At 38.3% G+C, this 9,308-nt stretch overlaps 1 protein-coding gene across 2 annotated transcripts in view; it reads left to right on the top strand.

Moving 5' to 3' along the window:
- Positions 1-9,308, top strand: part of NLGN1 (neuroligin 1) — a 1,317,199-nt gene that overhangs the window by 224,972 nt on the left and 1,082,919 nt on the right. The window contains exon 1 of one of the 2 annotated variants that reach the window (XM_006867713.1): positions 7,820-8,161. The exons of the other annotated variant lie outside the window; for it this stretch is intronic. The gene's annotated coding sequence lies outside the window, so the exon portion shown is untranslated. Of the gene's footprint in view, positions 1-7,819; positions 8,162-9,308 lie in introns of those variants that run through there. 2 annotated transcript variants of the gene reach the window in all.

The raw sequence follows: 9,308 nt of genomic DNA, 5'->3' as shown, positions 1-9,308 counted from the left end.
TTGCCTCAGGGAACTCCCTTTGAAAATATGTTTCAGCCTCTCAAAATCATCTTGATGAAGTACCATCTATTTCTTTAAGTGGCAGTCTCATCCTAAAATATCTAGTTTTGATCATTGCTTCTTTGGTTTCCATTACCAATCTTGAAAGCATGGAATATAAAGATACAGCTGGTAAATTTAGCATCCAAGCAGGTGTGTTCTCCCAAAACATACCTGAAATATTGCAGTATCAGTCACGTGTTTTAAGGAGTCTTTTCTAATTAAGCAGGATTGTGTGAGCAGATTCTTCCCTGTAGAAAGAACCTCTTCTTAAATAGCCACCTTTGCAATAGTTAGGACTTGTAATGTTGCAACACTTATTATTTTTATATCTTTTATCATTCCCAGTTGCCATTCATTTAAATTCAAGTCTTGAGCACTTAATATGAGGTTATATCAAGGAGTACCAAAGATGCAGAGGAATATTTTTCCCTAGACTTACTTTAGAAATCTGTTTTATATATTTTATAAACTCTTTCTTTCTTTATAGACACATAACACCAACTTTTCAAAACATTCTGAAATGTTTACAACCAGGCATAACTTAATTGATTTGGCCTGATCATAACATATGTAGTTCTGTATTACTTATCAAAACCCAAGGTCAGCTAGATGAACCCACCAATAGCTCCACAGGAGAAAGATGTAGTAGTCTTCTTCCTTAAAGACGCACACGTATAGAAACCCCCTGGGACAGTTTTACTGTGTTCTATAGGGTAGCTATGATTCCGAATTGATGTAATCTCAGTGGGATATCAAGAAAACACTCCAAACAACCTGTATTCATAACAACTCTCTTCTTTAAAAAAAATAATAATAATAACAATGAAATGTGCGGACATTTATGTTTTTTGTAGAACTGATTTGACCTAGAATCTTAAATCAAAGAAATCACGTGATTTCTTCACATGATCCACTTGATATTAATCAGTTAATCATGTTTCATATATTCAAAATATGTTAAAAATATACTAACAAAAACTGGATATGTCACAGTACCATAGATTTTACCAGAACTGAAATGTCATTGACATAGTCAATTTAGCATCACCTGAAGTCCTGGTGTGGGCTGTAGGTTAAGCACCGGACTGCCAACTGCAAGGTCAGAGGTTCAAACCCACCCATCGGAACTGACTCGATGGCACTTAAGAACAGCATAGCACTCAAGTTTCAGTTGGCATTCTTTTCCCATTGGTAGTGATGGTGGTAGTGGTGATTGGGGTTATGTTCTGTGGAAGGGGTTCTTACTCATGACGACCCAGTATAGGGTTTTCAAGGCTGTAAATCTTTACAGGAGTAGAAAGACTCAGTTTTCTTTCGAGAAGCAACTGATAGATTTGAACTTCTGACCATGTGAGCAGTCTAGCTCATAATCCACTATACTACTTAGTTGTTGTTAAGTGCTATGTGTCAGTCAGACTCATAGGACTCCTTTATTTCTAGTAAAAATAGTAGTACTTTTTCACGTTCCTACTCTTCTGTATGAAGAGAGATGAGCGAATATATCACCATTGTGTAGCACATGGGTTTTTGCTTCTTATTTTATCCTTAACGTCTTGTCTTCCATTTCTTCTAACCCTTCTCTTTTTCCTAATTTTCTAGTTTCTTTTCCTCTTCTTCCTTAATTAATGTAAATGAAGTTTAAGTTTGTTCTTTAATACACTGGAAATGAACCTTCAGTTGCTTCATTAAAATGTTACTGTGAAATATTCATCAAAATCATAACAACTAACCATTAACAGTCAATATACCAGTCATCAATAACATGATGCTGTGGGATAATGCAGTGGACCACAAGGTCAGTTTGAACTGCAAGTTTTGTTGTTGTTATTAAGTGCTGTCAAGTCAATTCTGACCCATAGTAACCCTGTATAGGGTTTCCAAGGAGCATCTGGTGAGCTTGAACCACTGACCTTGCAGTTCAAACGGCTTTGCAGTCTGAGGCATTAGCCCACAGCATCACACCAGGACTCCATGAACTGCAAGGTTGTTGTTGTTAAGTATAGTGGAGTCGGTTCCGACTCATAGTGACCCTGCACAAGGTTTCCAAGGCTATGCTACTAGAGCTCCTTGAACTGCAAGGTAGGCAATTCAAATTCACCAGCCACTCTATGGAAACCCTTTACAGGGTAGCTAGGAGTTGGAGCTGACTTGATGGCACTTAACATCAAACAACAAAGTGTACATGGGTCTGCATTTCACAGGATATATGCATTTTAAACAAACAAGCATGCAATTGTTATTCAGTAAGTGGTTGCTGAAAGAATTTGTGTTGTTGTTGTTTGGTGCCATTGAGTCAGTACCAACTCATAGTGACCCTGTGTACAACAGAATGAAATGCTACCTGGCCCTGGGCCGACCTCACAATTGTTGCCACGCTTGAGCCCATTGATGCTGTCACTCTGCCAGTCCATCTCGCTGGGGTCTTCCTCTTTTTCTCTGACCCTCCACCTTACCAAACATAATATCCTTCTCCAGAGACTGGTCTCTCCTGATAATATGTCCAAAGTATGAAAGATGAAGCTTGGCCACCCTGGACTCCAAGGAGCGCTCTTGCTGCACTTCTTTGTTGTTGTGATGTTTTGTGGAGTTGATTCTAACTCATAGCGACCCTGTACAGGGTTTCCAAGGCTGAAAATCTTTACAGGAGCAGAAAGTCTCATCTTTCTACCGTGGAACCGCTGGTAGTTTCGAACTGCTGACCTTGAGATTAGCAGCCCGATTCATAACCACTATGCTACCAGAGCACTTCTTTAGACCTCTCCAAATTTCAGAAATCTTCTTCCTTCTTGTCTGTTCTGTCATTCATGGGAAATAAACTGTCCTCTTACTGTTTCTGTATGGAAAAGTTGCCTTGGGTATTTCCCAGGAACACTTTTCTCAATAGTTGAAAATTTATTGTTTTCTAGAATAGCTCATTTTGCTTCTAAGACTGAATTCTAAAATGTGTCTCTCCTAGTATTGACTATCTCCTATTTTTCAATAATTATGAAAAGTGTTGTCTAGTGACATGAAATGAAATGTCTAGTTCTCATATTGAATATAAACAGAGTCTCCTTATTTGAATCATATATATATATATATATATATTTTAAATATTCTTAAAGCTACTTTTTAGAGTTGTAGTGTGACTTCTGTGGCTTTATTGGTTTCTAGTAAACTGGCCAGAACCTAATGTGATCATTTGATTGCCTGTTACAATTTCAGAGGGCTTGTGAGTATTTGGGAGATAAAACAAAATTGTAAGTAAAAGCTAGTGCAGAGTTACATTCTTAAAAAAAAATTCAAACACATTTTTTCTTATTTAGGTGATAATTTTGGCTTCCTAGATAGAAATCGGTATACCCATTATAGAAATAAATTATCACCATTCTAGTCCCTCTTGTTGTTCTTAAGTGCCATGGAGTCAGTTCAACTAACAGCAACCCTGTATAGGGTTTCTAAGGAGGAGCAGCTGGTGAATTTGAATTGCTACCTTGCTGTTCAAACCAACCTTGCAATATCCCAGAGTACCGTGTTATTGATGATTGATGTATTGATTATTAATGGTTAGTTGTTATGATTTTGATGCATCTATTCCACAATAAAATGATACTACATTTTAATGAAACAACTGAAGGTTAATTTCCAGTGTATGAAACCTGGTGATCTTGAACCGCCAACCTTGCAGCTCATACTTATCCCGAAGACCAGCACATTGACCCACAGCACCACATCAGGACTCTAGTCCCTCTTCTTAGATATAAAAATCAGTCACTATTTTTTTTTAAGAGGAAACATATATTTAATATGTGCATTGTAAAATTTTGGAATCCCATACTTCTTTTTTCACTTCTACATACACTTAATTAGAAAAATGTTATAATATTGTTAAGCGTTCATAGAAATCATCTACTCTAAGTCTTTCATTTTGGAATTCAACAATTTTGATAGTAATAACATAAATACCTCTATAGACAATATTTAGTTTGAAAAGGAAATGAATGATGGTAGTCAGTCAAAGTTTCTCATGATTCCTTCCCAATTCCATTAACCTCCTTCCCAGAAGCAGTAACCTAAATTTGATGCTTATCATTATGATGTACGTTAATATACTTTTGCTACATATGCATGCACTCATAAATACTTCATATGATTATTTTGCCTGTGCTTAAACTTTATATACACGTGGTATTATCCCATGGGCATCTTCCAGCAATTTATGTTATTGTTGCATCACATTATATTTCTGAGATTCATCCATGCTAACTCAAATAGTTCTGGTGCATTCATTTTTCTTTTTACTGTTTCTAATACAGTTATATGTCACTTAATGTTCATGATAAACTTTGTTAAATAAGACATTATGTGATTCGGACTGTGGCACACATGTGTCCTGGGAAGCAGGGGAATTTAGCTGAAGTGAGGAGGGCAGGGGAGGTAGGGGGTTTCTAGCACATTGGTAATAACTTGTGGTGGGCCAGGCAATACTACCCACCCCCCAAGTCCTCCAACCCTGCAGAGGTCTTAGGTGAATGCTTTACCAGTGTCATCCAGCTATTGCCATCTTCTCTTAACCAGGGTTAAGAGTTTGGATGTGGGTCTCCATTGCCACAGACTGGTGACTTCTGAGTCATGTGGGAAGGAGTGATGCTCCAACTTCAAGACCAGGGTCTCGCATCCTGGCAATTAGACACCTGGGTGTTTATTTTGTTCTTTCAAGTAGCTCCACAATGATAATTTTATATACATGTGTCTTTACCTAGATGTGAAAATTTCCTGAGGGGTGGAGCTATTTGATTTAGGATATAAACAGTAGAACAACAGTTAAAGCATGTCCTGCTAACCAAACGATAGGCAATTTGAATTCACCCAGTGTTCTTCAGGAAGAAGAAGAAAAAAAAAAATGAGATTGACTTCCATAAAAATTACAGCCAAGAAAACCCTAAGGGGAAATTCTACTCTATTACATGGGATTTCCATGAGTCAAAATAGACTCCAGGACTCCCAGAAACACCACCACCATCTTCAACTATTGCTAAACTGCTCTCTGAAGTTGTGCTATTGTGTACTCTCCATATTTTCTTCAGTTACTGAATTTACAAAGTTTTGCCTGTTTGCTACATGTGACATGAAATCACATTTCAACTTGCATTTCTTTAATAATTAGAGTTATTATCTTTTTCAGATATTTATTGTACATTGAGAATCTTCTTCTTTCAATTCCTTCATGTCTTTTGCACATTCTTTTTCTACCACACTTTTAAAGAAATTAAAAAAAAATCTTTATGCATTTTGAAACTAATTTCTTCTTTGGTTACTTGCATTGCAAATAACTTCTCTCCGTCTTAGGCTTGACCTTTCTGATACACTTTAATACGTCAAATTTAATATTTTTCTTTGTTTACACTTAATTTAAAAAAATATATTTTTTTCTTTGTTTACGCTTAATACTAAAAAAAAAAAAAGAAAAAGAAAAAGAAAAAAACACCATCTCTTCCCCAAATCATGAAACAATTTCTTTAGGTCTTAGCTTCTCTTAAATACATATTTAGTTGTGATGTGAATTTGGAAGCTAGTATGACTTTTATATGACTAAACTATTGCTAATATGGTATCTATTCATGTGGTTTTCTGGGTTTTTCCTTGTATTTATCACATCTCCATAAAAGCATGCCTAAATTTCTGGACTCCATGTCTTATTCTATTGGATTATTTTCTATCCCTGAACCAAAGCTATACTGCTTTCAATTACTATTATTTTATAATATAATAAATCTTAGTAGCTATAGGGAAACTCTGTTTGCCCTGTTATTCAAGATTGTCTTAACCCATTGACCCTTTGCTCTTACAAATATTATTTTAAAACTAGTTTTCCGAGTTTCATGAAAAAATGTACTAGGATTTAAATGATAATGAATTTTATAAATCAATTTACATTATTGAGTTTTGGCATCCAGGAATTTGGCATCCATTTATATTGATTTGTCCTTAATTTTAATAGAAAAAATTCATGATGGGTAAAAAGTGAATGTTTGAAGTCATAGCCAATCAACAGCCAAACCTTTGACAGAAGGTTCAATAGTTCTGACACTAAAACGTCTTAATATTTAACGAAAGAATGATAATCTTAGAATTCTTGTAGTTGTAGTAACCACCAGCATGAGAACATGCCTAACTTTCCTAGTTTCCTAGGTCCTTAATAAAGTATCTCATTAGACAGAATCTAAGTCTTCCCTGGACCTATGCGATCAGAATCTGCATTTAAAAATGAGATTCTAAGATGATTGGCATATTATAATTTGAGAAGTACTGCTTAGCACAACTAAGTCCTGAAATTCATTGCATTGAGTCTTTTTCTGTGAAACCTATAAAAACTTGCTGTTGGTAATGTTGAGGTCATTGAATCCAAAGGATTCATGTAAGCAGCTTGCAGGCCTATGCTCTGGTTATGACTGTCTTGCTCTTTAATCACAGGCCCACAAGCCTACTTTCCTGAATGAGCATCAGAAGTCTAAAATGAGAATATTGTTGTTGTCAAGTGCCGTCGAGTCGATTCCGACCCATAGCGACCCTGTACAGGGTTTCCAAGGAGTAGTTGGTGAGCTTGAACCACCAACCTTGCAGTTCAAATGGCTTTGCAGTCTGGCGCATTAAGCCACAGTGCCACACCAGGACTCCAAAATGAGAATAGATCGTCTGAAAATATATGTAACTATAATATATTCTTTTGGAGTTCTGGTGTGGTGCTGTGTGTCAATGCGCTGGACTGCAAAGTCGTTTCGGATCGCAAGGTTGGCGGTTCAAGCTCACCAGATGCTCATGGAAGTCTTATTTATACAGGATCTCTCTAGGTCAGAACCCACTCGATGGTACTTACCACCAACAACAATATTGCTTTAGGACTTCCGGTGTGGCGCTGTAGGATAAGCACTGGTTGGTGGTTCAATCTCACCAGCTGCTCCCTGGAAACGCTATACAGTGTCACTATGAGTTGGAACCGACTTGAAGTCACTTAACAACAATATATTCCTTTAAAGGGTGCAACATGTTAAGGCTTTTTTTGTTTTGCTTAATTTTTTTCTGCTAAAGGCACATCTCATGAAGACTGAGGTTTCTTTTGATGTCTACGGTTGCTTAGGAAGCAAATATATTTGCTTTGAAATCATTGTGCTGCCCTCAAATTGGCGTTTTAGCTACTAAATGCCACTAGGGAAAATTCTAAAGAAAAGAAGATGGAATACTGAGAAGAGAGAATCACAGAAGATACAGTCTTTAAGAAGTAAAACAAAAGATCAGACGATTTATTCAAGCAGTCATATAGTATTCATGTTAATCTCAATTCAGCCTTCTTGTTTTAACTACTACAGCACCCATTTATGGAGGGGGGCAGAGGGGGGAAGGTGAGGAGAGAGGATGAAAAAAAAAAAAAGTGAGAGCCCTGCAATATCACCTCTAGCCACTAGGGGTATCTTTGTACCATTTTTCATCCTGCACCGATTTGGAGTAGAAACCTATATTAGGGGAAAAGCAGGGTCCTCGGCATTTTTTTGCGAGCAGTGCGCCTAGAATCCAAAAAAGATTTTTAAAAAGAAAGAACGAAAGAAAGACCACAGTTCTTTTGGTCACTCGGACAGGACTGCGAAATCGCCCACTGGACAACAGCGCTGGGAATTTATTTTTGAGGTCAATTTCCAATGGAGATAAATCTATTGGATTAGTAGGATTATCTGATTGCATCTGAAAGAAGTAACGTTTGATCATTTGTATTTCTTAGCCTTATCGTTGGATTTACATGGAGGTGGCTTTGGGTCCTAAGGATACTGGATCGTGGTTGCATCTGGAAACCAAGAAGGATCAATCGACACGATTTGGAAGTGTCCGTGGGTGAATAAAAAAAAAAAGGGGGGGGGGTGTAAAACTGGGGTTGCGGCTGCTTAAAGAAAAAAAAAAAGCATCTTGAAGCCTTGAACAAGAATTATCGGGTATTGGAGATTGCAAAAAAGCGTCTAGAAACTGGTAAATACTTTGACGATTTCAGCTTGAATTTGAAGGCGAAGTGTAGAAAACTGTCTCCTTGAATTGTTGGAAGGGGACCGGGGAAAGATGAGGGGGCTCCCTCGGTGGATTTATCTTACAGAGGGTAAGTTTGTGGCTCTCTTATGTGGGAGGGGGCTGCCTGGATTTCTGTGCCACTGCGTGGAAGGTGATGCGACGCGGTGCCTGTGAAATGGGGGGGGGGGTAGTGTTACTGTAAAACCACCTCGCGCATAGCCGGGTGGATCGCTAGGGAGATACCTAAATCCAGCTTTAAAAAAATCCTTATTTGTGGCGTCGACAGGGAAGCCAAGCAGGTTTCCAAGCTCTCAACTTTGCATTGAAAATCTCTCGGTTGGGAGATCCCTTTGGGTCCAGTGGCTTTTCCTAATCTACTTTGAGGAGAGGAGGCAGCGATGCCTGTGGGGAGGGAAAAACCTAAGTAGAAATTGAGGCTGCTTCAGCCGCCTTTTCGGAGGCGCCTGTCTTGGCTTCTAGGGGAATTTTGCAAGGGGGGAGTGGGGGGGACAGGCCACTTTTGTATTGTCTGTGGTTTTCCCTCCCTCTCTCTCTCTCTCCCAGCCCCCTCCCACCATCTCCTCTTATTTGAACTCTAATGGGTTACAGGGTCACTGCATCACATAGTCAGTAGAAGTGAGTGACTGACCACACGCATTGTCGTACAAGCACTATCAGGACTTTCCATATACAGTCCCTGGTAACTTTCTTCGAGTTGATGAGTCCAAGGCGACGTTGCAGCCTTTTTGCTGAGGCCCCAAGCTGGTGAGTGCGCCAGGCAGCCGGCTGCATTTCTGATGCATCCTGCCCTGACTGCCTCGCCACTCGCAGGCTTTTCTTTCAGGATGAGCGGTGTGCGCGTTCCCAGACATTTTCTTGCGGCTGAATTCAGGGAAATTGCTTTTCTTTCAAATTAAAAAGAAAAAAAAAATGTAACTCTCAAGTTAGGCTCATCCTTATTTGCAGAAGGAAAACGAGTTTCAGCAGATATAGAGAAAATCACTCAAATGAGTGAATATTAATTGACTTTGAAAACTAAAAGTTGCTTTGAAATCCTGAAAAACCTATTATTCTGAAACAATTTTGGCGTCCAGAAGGCTTAGGAATCATTACACATGAATAATTGATTTATTTAAGTGATGTACACAGATGTTCCAGTCTTGTGTTAAATAGGTTAAGGAGAGTCCCTCTTTTTTCTTCTGACACCTCAGTATCAAAATTTTAGTTGGCTTTTT

Source organism: Chrysochloris asiatica, unplaced genomic scaffold (genome assembly GCF_000296735.1).
Source record: "Chrysochloris asiatica unplaced genomic scaffold, ChrAsi1.0 scaffold00108, whole genome shotgun sequence".
Lineage (NCBI taxonomy): Eukaryota > Metazoa > Chordata > Mammalia > Afrosoricida > Chrysochloridae > Chrysochloris > Chrysochloris asiatica.
This window is presented reverse-complemented; position numbering and strand designations above follow the sequence as displayed.